Below are 12227 nucleotides of genomic sequence, written 5' to 3'. Positions count from 1 at the left end.
TTAACACAGAAAATGTGCAAGAAACACATTAATTTTGAAGGTAAGAGAACTGTGATTATGTAAATAAAGTGAAGTCAATTTTCTAGAGACTCAAAACAACTAACTGTTAGAGCAAGGATTCTAGCCCAAATTTGTCTGGCCAAATTCAGGGAAACGCTAACGTTTTCCTTAGGCCCACTGCCTCCCTTGCTTGCAGAGAAGAGGTGGAGGTGGGGCTCGAAGAAAAGTACAATCTGGGTCCACATCATCTCAGCCAGTGCTTTTCTAACGTAAGGTGCATGGGAGTCAACCACGGCTTCGCTTAAATACTAAGTCAGTTTCAGTAGGTCTAGGCATATCCCAATATTCTGCATTTTAAAGTTTTCTATTAAAAGCATCTAACCCCTTTGTCTGCATGTGAGTAAAGTGAGGTCCAGGGAAGTTAGATGACTGGCTCAAAGCCAAGCAATTTGTTCAATGTGAACAGATTGCTCTGGTACTGTTTCCGCTTTGCTGCACAAGTTGTTCAAAATAGGCACATTCTCATTGCTGGAGCACTTCCTGTATCTGTTCAGGATACATTTGGCTTCTGCATATCTGCAACTTTGTGCTGTCATAATACATGTTCTCCTGTAATATCTGCTTCCGTGTTAAAGAGTGCTTGGCTTAATGCAATAGATAGACTCCTGGGAAATTATGTGGAAGTTTATTTTTTAATTAAATCATTATTTAAATGCTATGGAAGATCTTGCTCTTTTTTGTTTTGGGCAGGAGGGGAAGACAGTAATGAAGTCTATCAAATATGCAGAACTTCTTGGAAAATCTCTAAAGTTGGGATTTTGTTTGCCATAATCTCTTAAATTGGAAAAACATTAGATAATTAAATGGAGTTTATAAACAAAATTGACTTATCCCAGACTCCAAGGTGATGACGTGGCACAGATTCCTAATTAGTGATACAGAAGATTGCGTTGTCTCCACTCAGAGTTATTGTCTTACCCACGAATGGGAATTCAAGTTCATTTTATATTTCTCAGAGCTCATTACCTCATTTTGGAGAAACTTTTTTTTTTCCCCCAACCAAACCATTTAAACTGGATTTCTCTAGAACCTACTGCAATGCAGCTTGTTCTTGGCAAACGCAAAGGTAATTCATTTTCTGACTTTGGAAATCCTTTAAAAATACTGTCAAAAATAAATTAAAAACAGGAGCGATGTGTCATAACTGAAGTTCTTATTAGAAATGGGGCATTTCTTGGAATAAACAGGAATGGATGGAATAAATTCCTCATGCAAACTGATTTTCATTTCTCTGAGTCACTAATTGGGATCAAAGCATTGCTTTGGAACATAACTTTACAAATTATCACAAACAGAAATGATGTTTTTCTATAGTATTCTTAGGCAAGTCACCTATACATTAAGTAATTTCTTGGGAGTTTTTCGAGCCCACTGCTTTAAAATCCAGGTCCATCTCTTCTTTCACCTTTGTGCGGCTGCTAGTTCCTAAGTAGCTTTTCTATGCCAAGCTTAATTAAATCGGATCACACTAACCCCAACAGCTGGGGGATGTTCTTTTCAAGCACTTTGCAGTCACCCAGTTCTCTCCTTCAGTTTGTTCGTCTCCCTTCTCCTCTCCTTACTACCATATGAGTTTACTTTCTTTTCCTTTCACTAAAGGACTAACTCGAGAATAAAATAAGATTAAATTTTACAGAGTTTATTATGGTTACTATCAGGAGAAAATAATGTCAACTGTTTTTCCCTTCTACCTGCCCCACCAAATATTATTTACTTGAACATTTTTAGATTGCAAACAAATCATTTAAAAATTGTGACGTCATTACATAGTCTAGTCAACTTGGATGACTAGCCATTTTCTAGCGAACAGTCACACAGCTCTCTAAGCCCACATCCTTACTGTCCCCGCTCATGAGAATGTGTTTGATTCATTTAGACGCCTGTTAAAATGCTCCTCTTCCTTGCAATGCTCAGCCATATACCACCTCCTTGCATCTATTTCTTCTTTGTAACTGAGCTGCCTGCCTTCACTCCCCTGTAAAGACTGTAAAGCTGCTTGAGGTCAGTGCCCAGGACTTGCTTATCTTGTCTCTCCACAGGGGCCAGGTTAGCATCTCGTTACTGGTGGAACTCTACTGTCAATAGTTTGATGGACCCCGCAGCACAGCCACTGCCAACACACAGCTTCCTCGGGGTGTCGCCATGGATAGTAAACAGCCGGTTTCCTAATCATCCATTTTATTGCAGGTTTTGAAAAGAAGAATACTTGAATGGATTGATCTGTGTTATTGATCACTTTGTAACAATAATATATCTCAAAGGGTGGTATTCAGAATTCTAACCTTAGAACCAGCAAGAGCTTTGGTTTAAAATGGAGATTGTTCGGCCCTATTTAAGATTTTTCTGAATCAACACCTGAGAGAGAATATCTAGAAATAGGACTTTTTTTAAACAACTAACCTATGAGGATCTTAAGCATATAAGTCTTTGAGAATTAGTGATTTAAAGTAATGAGATTTCATTGGATTTATACCCAAGGGCACTTAGGGGAGGAAAAACATGGCTAGTAAAGGTAGAGAAAAATTATGCAAAATGTGACTTTAAAACATATCTGACTTAGCCTATTCTACGGTGTTTCTCAAAGGTGCTTCTCAAAAGAAGCATAAAATAGAATGTAAATCCTTTCCAGCTAAATGTTCCCCTATTTTTTTCACAGCAATTTAAGAGACACAAATTTTTTAAAGATTTTATTTATTTGTTTTTAGAGAGAAGGGAAAGGAGGGAGAAAGAAGGAGAGAAACACTGATGTGCAAGAGATCTATTGATCAGTTGCCTCTCTTGCGCCCCCTCACTGGGGGACCCAACCTGAGACTCAGGCATGTGCCCTGACCGGAAATCAAACTGGGGACCCTTTGGTTTGTAGGTGGGCACTCAATCCACTGAGCCACACCAACCAGGGCTTGAGCTACAATTTTTAATCACAAGATTTAAAAATGCTTAATTTTTAAAAACCGATTAACACGTCTACAGAAAAGATAGAGAAGTAGTTTAGGCAACATTGTTCAAAATTAATCTCTTGCAGCCCTGTTTTAAATAATTATTCTGCCATTTCCCCCACACTTTTCTCCTTTCTAACATATTTTTCTTACTGTTTTTAAAACCCAAGCAGCCTGTGATCTATGAAGAGTCTGTTGAAGTGATGTATGGGAGGTTTATCTTTTCCTCCAAGGGGAAGCTCTCTAAAGGGCAAAAGCTGTTTTGCTATGCACTGTCCAGAGTCATAAACTCCCTGAAAGCTGGGCGATGAATGCTCATATAATGAATAGTTTCCCCTTCCCAGTCAGCTTCACATTAACTTCATCTCTTCTACTGAGTGGATGAAGGCAGACATTTGACAAGAGATTTCTACATAGTTTCTGAGTTTACACTTGATATTTCTACTTGGAATTAGATTGAATATGATTTTTTCTTTTTTCTTGTGGAATCCTTCACACATTGACAAATTCAAATGTAAAAGGAAATGCTGTTTGGTGCCTGGCCTGTAGGCCTCACTGTTGTGCGTGTCTAGGCAAATACTTCTCTCCTTCTGGAGAGTTGTGTGCCCTACCCTTCTCCAACTTAGGTGTTGCCACTGACTTGCTTTGGTAAATAGAGTGCGTGTAATAGGAATGTGTCTTTTCTGTGTGGTGGAATTTAGTTGCTGGTGTGATTGCTTCTGGGGCGATCAGGGCAGGCACATGTCAGTAGAAAGGTGCCTGGCTTGAGGGATACAACCTGAGAGCTCGTCTTAAGGTTCCACAACTTTGCTTTCGGGCCCCTTTCATTGGTTGCTAGTTTCTCCTCAAACACTTGTTCTTAATGGTTGGGCTTGATTCCCTTGGAAAACTGAGGAAGATATTGTAAAAATCTTCCCATGTCACAGAAATATCCAGGATGAAATTTCACCTGATTGTTATCTCATGCCATTCATCCTATTCGTCTTGGAGATCACTCTCCATGGTGCTATCTGGCCCCTTTCACTCAATGCTCTCATCCACCTGTCCTAATCTCTTGTGAATCTCTTCCTCAGGGTCAAGGTACCTTATTAGACTGTTGTGTTAGTCTACAACTAACACATTGAGCTAAGAAAATAGCTTCTCTTTCTAAAACTACAGAAAAACAGATGATTTCATTGGAAGTGGCAGTAAACTGTGTTCCTTGCCCTAGTACTTCTCTTGACATTGCTGCCTGAGTTACCTTGGAGATTTAGTGAACCCTAGTCCTCAAACATATTCCAAACTACATGTTTCAAAAATTAAAACCAATCTCAGAATTAGACTAATATAACACAAGTGTTTTAGTTATTACAATATATTGAAATGTATAAATGTATACCAAATACTTATAATATTATATAATGCATAAATAAAATGATACAAAACTCTGCCTGATGACTATCCAGTTTAAGAAGTAAATTGTTATAAATGCCTTTGAGATCTCCTGAGTATGCCTCTCAGTCCTACATACTTACCTCCTTTTCAAGATAAGTAGCATGCTAATATAATAAATTATTGTTATTACATAAAATATATATTTGTATTACAAATATGTGTAATAAATAATATAATTTGTAATGCTTTTGTTTTGTTTAACTATGTGCTTTTGAACTTATTTTAAAAGATTTTTTATTTTATTTTATTTTTAGAGAGGGAAGGGAGGGGGAAAGAGAGAGAGAGAGAGAGAAACATCAATGTGCAGTTGCTGGGGGCCGTAGCCTGCAACCCAGGCATGTGCCCTGACTGGGAATCGAACCTGGGACACATTGGTTCGCAGCCCATGCTCAATCCACTGAGCTATGCCAGCCAGGGCACTTTTGAACTTTATATAAAAAGAATTATACTGTGAGTATTCACATATAGCTTCTTTTCCACCCAAGAATAGGGTCATATTTGTTCACTTTGCTACATACAGCTCTGAATCATTGATTTTTCATTGCTATATAGCACCCCATGCCTATTCCAATGAACTATGTATTAATTGCACTATTGACATTTAGTGCTAGTCTAGGATCTTTTTTTAATTATAGATGATACTTATCTAAATAGTACTCTGCATATATTTTCAAATTAGAAGTGACTGCAATGAGCCATGTGAGCAGGTGCTATTGAACTTAGTTTGAAAAATCTGGTTTGGCTGTCATTTGTCATTGCAGAAGCAACCTGTTGCAGGACAAGACTGAATCATCTCTTCTGGACTGGAAGCAATTGGGGACCTAGAGTATGACTCAGCCCAGATGCAGAAATAATGGAAAGCAAAGGTCCTTTCTAATCTAGCAGGAGCCAGTGTGGCTCATGAGAAGCTTGAAGAAGGTGAGGCGTACTCCCTGTGTTAGGGAGACAGCACCAGGCAAGAAATTTCTAAGTACAAGGAAGACAATGTACCTTGACTCAAAAAATGTTTAAGAATTACAAGTATTATTTTTCTTTCAAGGAAGAAGGTATAACATGACCTAATAATAACTGGTACCTATAACAATAACTGTTCTCTAAAATCATTACATTATTCTGCGGCGCACCTTTTAATATTTTTATATGAAAATTGTCAGCAGGAGCTATACAACTAAGGTAAATAGATCAATACAAATCAAAAAGTTTGGAAGGGAGAGAGGTATCTCAAGAGTCTTGGAGCTGTGTGAAGGAGGAAGACAGGTAGAGTGGGAAAGCAGTGAAGAGCATCTTTGGAAAACAGAATGGTATGTAAACATTTTAGATTGGGTGGTATCGAGTCCTCCCTCACTTTCCACATAAAGTCTTCATGAAAGTCTGCATTGGCCTCACAGCTTTCACATGAACCCCTTAGAAGAAACCTAGGGGCTGCTAAGCTGTATGTTCCAGCCCACCTGCTACTATACAGTAAGGGCATAGCATAGAGGCAGAAGTACAAAGGACCATGGAAGAGCAAATTCCTGGACCCTGAAGATTAGTAATTCCCATTGGTCATGGAATTGGAGTTTTATGGCAACCTAGATTTCATTGGGCAGGAAGGATCCAGCTGACATCTTGGTAATATTAATCTATACCCTTAGAGAAATGTTAATTAATATTTTAGCTACATAGAGATTCCAGGTGTACATTTTGTCTTTTAAAAAATCCAAACAGAAACTATGTAAATAAATAATGAAAAGCTCATCAAATCTTTTCTATCTTTCCCTCAACTCAATATCATCTCCAGAGATATTCACCGCTATTTATTTCACAAATTTCCTTCTGGAGCTTTTTACCTATATTTGCACACATATTTTCTTCAGACTTTTTCACATCTATGAAAAGCTCTGTTTGTTTCTGATGCTATCCTTTCCCACCAAGGGGTTGCAAAGGTCAGATTCTGTGCTCAGTGCATCAGGAGGTTGTCTGACTCAAACAGGGCAGCCCTCTAAGGAATGGTGATCCTAAATTGGACTCCTGGCTGTATATCCGAAGGATGAAAAACTCTTTTCATATTCTGGATTGAACACTTTGTTAATGCCACTTAATGGAGCATTGTAACAATGCAAACCTTTTCCTAACAGAATGACAGAAAAGTGGGTGAAAAGAGCAGGGAACTTTTTGCCACTTGGATGGAATCCTGTTTTCAAAATGTAACTCTGGATGGAGTGGTGTCCCTCCTAAGTTCTCCTGAGGCTGCCCTCTACACCCTCAGAAAGTCCCTTAGAGAATCTGCTTTGCCTCTGTTTCTCCATTTGAAATCGGAAATATCTTGATGAGGCTGATTCCTTCAATGAAGTTTTAGAATAGCCGAACCAAATCATTTTGCCTATAATTTCCTTTTTATGTGTGTATAAGAACATGTAATAAAAATCTATCTAAATAAATTCAAAGTATTCTTTTCAATAATCATAAAATAGGTATTGTAAGTGAAAACATTTTGTCAGAGTTTAAGGGTCAATGTTTTATTTTTATTCATGGTACATAAAACAGCCATGTGTTTAAGAATTTGACAGCATCTTAGGTGTAATTAAATCTGGTATTTCTAGCCTCCTGGTAGCTAGAAGTCAGGCATATGGGTGAGCTTCCTGCAGGAAACTCACCTGTGTGAAACTCAGTGTCCCGTGTAACGTATGTGAGCCAGCAGGCTTCCCCTTTCAGGTGGTGTGAGCGCTGGCTGGCTTAGCGATGGTCTGTGGTTGGTTGTGGCTGCTGCCTGGGCCACCTGTGCACAGTGGTTCAGGGAGCATCCTGGAAGCTTGGTTCCCATCTTTCTCGAGCAGCTCGATGACTCTGTGAGCTACAAAACATCCTGAAACAAATTCTTTTCAGGCAGAGATTATCCCAGGTAAGTTTTGCTGTTTGCAACTAAGAACCTTAGCTTAGCATTATATAAATTACATTTTAGAATACAGTTTATAATAAAATTCTTAGAGAAAGGATAAGCATGCATAAATGATTCTGGGCTTTCATAATCATTCAGGGAAAAACAAAGTTTGAGTCCCCCCTGACACTATACATGAAATAAATTTCAGGTGATTAAATATCTAAGTATACAAAATAAAATTAAAAGAAATGATAATGACTGGCATTTGTGAAAATTTGGAGGATCATGAATATATTTGGTGAGGTATCAAAGAATACAGTCTTATTTTGTTGACAATTTGTTATACTCTATCAAAATATTAAACACACAACTCTTTATAGCAATGATTTTACTTCTAAGAATCCTACAAGAATATTGTACATATCTGCAAATATTTCTCTATAGAAGAATTCATGGCAGCAGGTTTTATTACAAAAAATAAAAATGAATCAACCTTTGCAACCTACAACAGGGGAGTTATTGAATAAATAATGAGATGTTCACCTAATGAAATATTAAGCAGCAACATTGAAGAATGTCAATCTCTGCGGGATAGGCTTCATGGTTATGCATGACACAGTCCATTCAATGTGTGGAAGGATGTGTCCACGATGGAAATGTTTGTTTACACCAAAATCACAAAAGATACCCAACAATGATTATCTTCGGGGAGGGGAGATGTGTAGGAAGGGGAGGAAGTGTTGTAACATTTCACTCAGTAGTGTTGGGATTTATTGCAATGAACAATATTGCTTTCACAATTTAAAAAACAATAAAATTTGAAAAATAGAAATAGCCTCTTGCAAGGCAATATGAATATTTTTTCTGCTCTTGTTCAAGCAGAACAATTCTGTCTCTTGAGGCTCTTAGCTATAGATTTACCGGAAGTGATTTAGATTCTATGGGACTTTTTTCTGGGAGAATGAACACACCAGTCTAGTGCAGATAGCTGTTCAGAGCACCGTTGCTGAATCTGCCCAAATAATTTAGGGTCTGCATCTGAACTCACACAACCATTTGGTTAGAGCAACAAATTTACCTGTGTATGTAGGCTGAGCTGCCTCATTCCTTAAAAATACATGTGTATAATGGATTGTGTGTGAGCAGACAATGAGAAGCAATAAGTGCTTTTTTTCCTTGTCCTAGATCTATGAGATATATATTGGCTATAAATAAATATTCATCAGTGGAGAAATTACCATATTTCATTATGTTCTTATAAAGCAATAGTGATTTGCATTATTGAACCAACCCAAGAAGAATAAATCTGCAAGTAGACAAAGGTGAATTTTGCTTTGACATTGAGAAATAGGAGGCAGTTAAGACTGACAATTATCTCAGAACAGATAAGAAAATTTTTTAAACAAGGAGGTTGATTTGACTGGTTCATTTTAAGTCATTAAAATGTACATGTCAAAAGCTTCTGCCTTACTCAAGAAAAGCTGTTCGACTTTCAGCAATGCTAAAGTCAATTAAAGTAAAAATAAATCTATGTATTTAGCTAAATAAGAAATACAAACAATACTGTGATATTCTTTGCTATGCTTTGTAATCATATTCATTATCTTAAAGGTGCTGAAGTGGTTGAAATAATATTACAAAAGACAATATATACTGATACACTAAATGTAAGTATTGCTAATGGCTAAAAATTTAAAGAATTTTTGTACTTTAAATATGAATAAAACAAATTTTGTGATACTAAATAAGGAAACTGTAGATGGTAATATGAAAATCCTATTGTTATTAGCTGGAAAATAAAATGTGTTTGCCTAAGTGTTTTCTAGCTGTGTCACCCCATGAAATGTGCCGATATTAGAATGATCATAATTTAACACAACAATGGCATTTTAGATCGAGGGCAGGCCTTCTTCTGAGCGGGTCAGTCACTAAGTTGCTCTTTGTGGCTGATTTCACTAAAAAGTAGCATAATTTTAATGTTGCCTCTCATTTGCATATTCCTAAAACTGTTAAACCGGTCTTTTCCCATTTTAACCCTGTATTATAATTCTGTGTGCACACACATAGGGTCTCTTACTGATCTTTATAATTTCTAAATGTTTGACTCAGTAGAGTGACTAGAATGCTTAATTGATAAATGTTTCATGAGGAAAAGATGAATAACTAGTGTGTGACTTCACTAAAGATATTTTATTATCGGGAATTTCAGGGGGGAATGGGTAGGGATTACAGGAACAAATTTGGAGGACACATGGACAAAAACTAGGGGTGGGGGGTAATGGGGGGAAGGGGGGAGGGTTGGGTGGAGGGGCTGGAACGGGAGTAGGGGGGAGAAAACTGTACTTGAACAATGATTGAAAAAAAAAAAAAAGATATTTTATTATCTTGGCTATACGGCAATAATGAAGCTTTTATTTTCCATTACCTAGCAGTTGAACGTTCCTGCTCCCATTGAAACCCAAGCTTTCAGACACTGTGACACACTAGTAAAAACACAACTATTGTGTCTCCTTCTCTGGAAAGGCAGTAAATTTTACCTCGGTTTGGAGATGTAATGTCCTGTACGTGATACCAACTTGCACTATTGGAGATTCTACATAGCTGTAGAATGCATATGAACCTGACCTCATGAGGTTTTTATGGAAATTTGGGGAAATCAGTTTCTTATTATCTAATAATCTTATCTTCTTTTTTGGCAGTACATTATGAAGATTTCCCAGACACCAGAAACTGCATTAATCATTTTGGTTGTATAATAGCATTTGTAGACAAATTAAATTTTTTCTTGAACGTTGAATAAAATAGTTTGAAACTGATGTATTTATTTTATTTCTGATGTTTATCTAGCCTAAAGTAGTTAGTTTCTCATTAAAGATTCAGAATAAAGACAGATAAAAATACCTCATATATCTCTAATGCAAAGTACCTGTGGGAATCCAAGGGGACACAACAGAACAGATTACCAGCAGAAGAATAAAACTGTCATTATGAAAGAGGATGACATATCTCCCTCCTAATGATAATTCATGACCTAGTGTATGCATTTCAATCTTTGATAATCACCCTTGTTTCAGAGTGATTGTGATCTTTTTGTTCTTACTTCCCCATCTTCTGCTCTTCCTTTCCCACCATCTTGTTCAGCCTTTTCTTTAAAGATAAAATAATGAAAAAGTTCTGTTTAGCTCTTATGATACATTATGTTATACTTTGCCTCAAAAGTAATTGGGAAAGATTGTTAAACTAAAGACAGAGATCAAGTACAAGTACATGGGATTTTAGACATTATTCTGTAAGTTCTAGAAGAGAGAACATGCATATGCGAATAGGCACTTTTGACATAATTAAGAATTATTTCAAAACACAAACTTGTGACTAGGAAAAGATAACATTGAACCATTATCATTTATTAGCTCATTAATATGCATTTACTAATTAATTTTGTTTGGTTTTACTAAAATTTAGCTAAAGAAATACCTACTATTCAGTAACATCAGTAAATACCTTTCAAGAACTTATCGTGCAAAACTCTGCATAAAGAAACAAAAGACCGATTTTTTATTCTCAGAAAAGTTCACAACCCAAAAAGAGCAAAGCAAAAATAAACTATGATGCAAAATTATATGTGTAATTATTACAAGTCAACTTATTGCTTTGATAATGACTAATGGGTGATAAAATAATAGTAGCAAACACGTATCTGGTGTTTATTATGCTACCAGCACATGCTCACAATCACCAAAGTCCTCACTGCTGCGTGCTCTGCATTTTACAAACAATAAAGCTGAGTCGAAGAGGGCAGGGAATTTTTCCAAAGCCATGAACTTAGCAGGTTGGAAAGCTGTGATAGGTGGTCGTGATGAGAGCACAATGAAGCTGACTGAAGTAACCTGCTAATTAATAGTGTCTTGACTTGATACCTTAAGGATAAGGAAGAAAGAAAGGTAGAAACACAGCAGTATGATTAGTAAATGTTTCTCATGGGAGTGCATGCTAGCAACTCTAAAACTATTGTGTGTGTACTAGAATTGAACAAATAAGTAAAGATGCAGGGGTCTGGCACAGGTAATGCCCCTTTTTAATTACAAACTCTTTTATTACAAAATCATAAGCATGCAGTCCTGTAACATAACAATATCACACTCAAGCACACCATATGACATGGTGAAATGTTCAAATTAAAACTACAAATTAGTTCACCCATACTATTACCTGACCAACCATAGTCAAGCAGGTGTTACGTCTGCTGGATCCTGTATTTTAAATAATGAAAACCAGGCTTCTCACTGTCAGAGATCACTACTCAGCAATGTAAAGTTACAGGTATGCAGAAGGGGCAAGTTACAATGACTCCTGTGGTAGAGGATTGGGATTGGGCATACCTGTATGAATTCATTTTAGTGTACATGAATATGCAAGTGCACATATATGTTTAACACATACAAATAGATAAGTCAATACATAAATAACATAGAATACAGAAAGGGAATAATAATGAGTGTATGGTTAAGAAATCTGGCAGGCATCACCTTAACCAGGAGTGACATCAGCAATCATAAGACATTGGTATCATATAACTTGGATACAACTCACTAAAAAGGGCACTTCTCCTCTGTGATTCTTTCCCCTTGAAATTCATAATCTCAGTCTAGTCATTAGAAAACAATGAATTCAGCTGAAGGTCATTCTATGATATAAATGGTCACTACTCTTTAAAAACATCAAGGTCATAAAAGACTGAAAAACTGTCATAGGTTCAAGGAACTAAGGAGGCATGACAAGTAGATGGAACACAGTGTCCTGGATTGAGCACAAAGAAGGTGTTAGTAGGAAAGGTGGAACTTTGAATAAAGTCTGCAGTTCAGTTAGTAGTATTGTACTGGTATTAAATTCTTAGTTTTGAAAGTCTTACCAAAGAGGTTAACATTAAGGGAGAAGAG

The sequence above is a fragment of the Phyllostomus discolor genome, chromosome 4, assembly GCF_004126475.2.
Source record: "Phyllostomus discolor isolate MPI-MPIP mPhyDis1 chromosome 4, mPhyDis1.pri.v3, whole genome shotgun sequence".
NCBI lineage: Eukaryota > Metazoa > Chordata > Mammalia > Chiroptera > Phyllostomidae > Phyllostomus > Phyllostomus discolor.
This window is presented reverse-complemented; position numbering follows the sequence as displayed.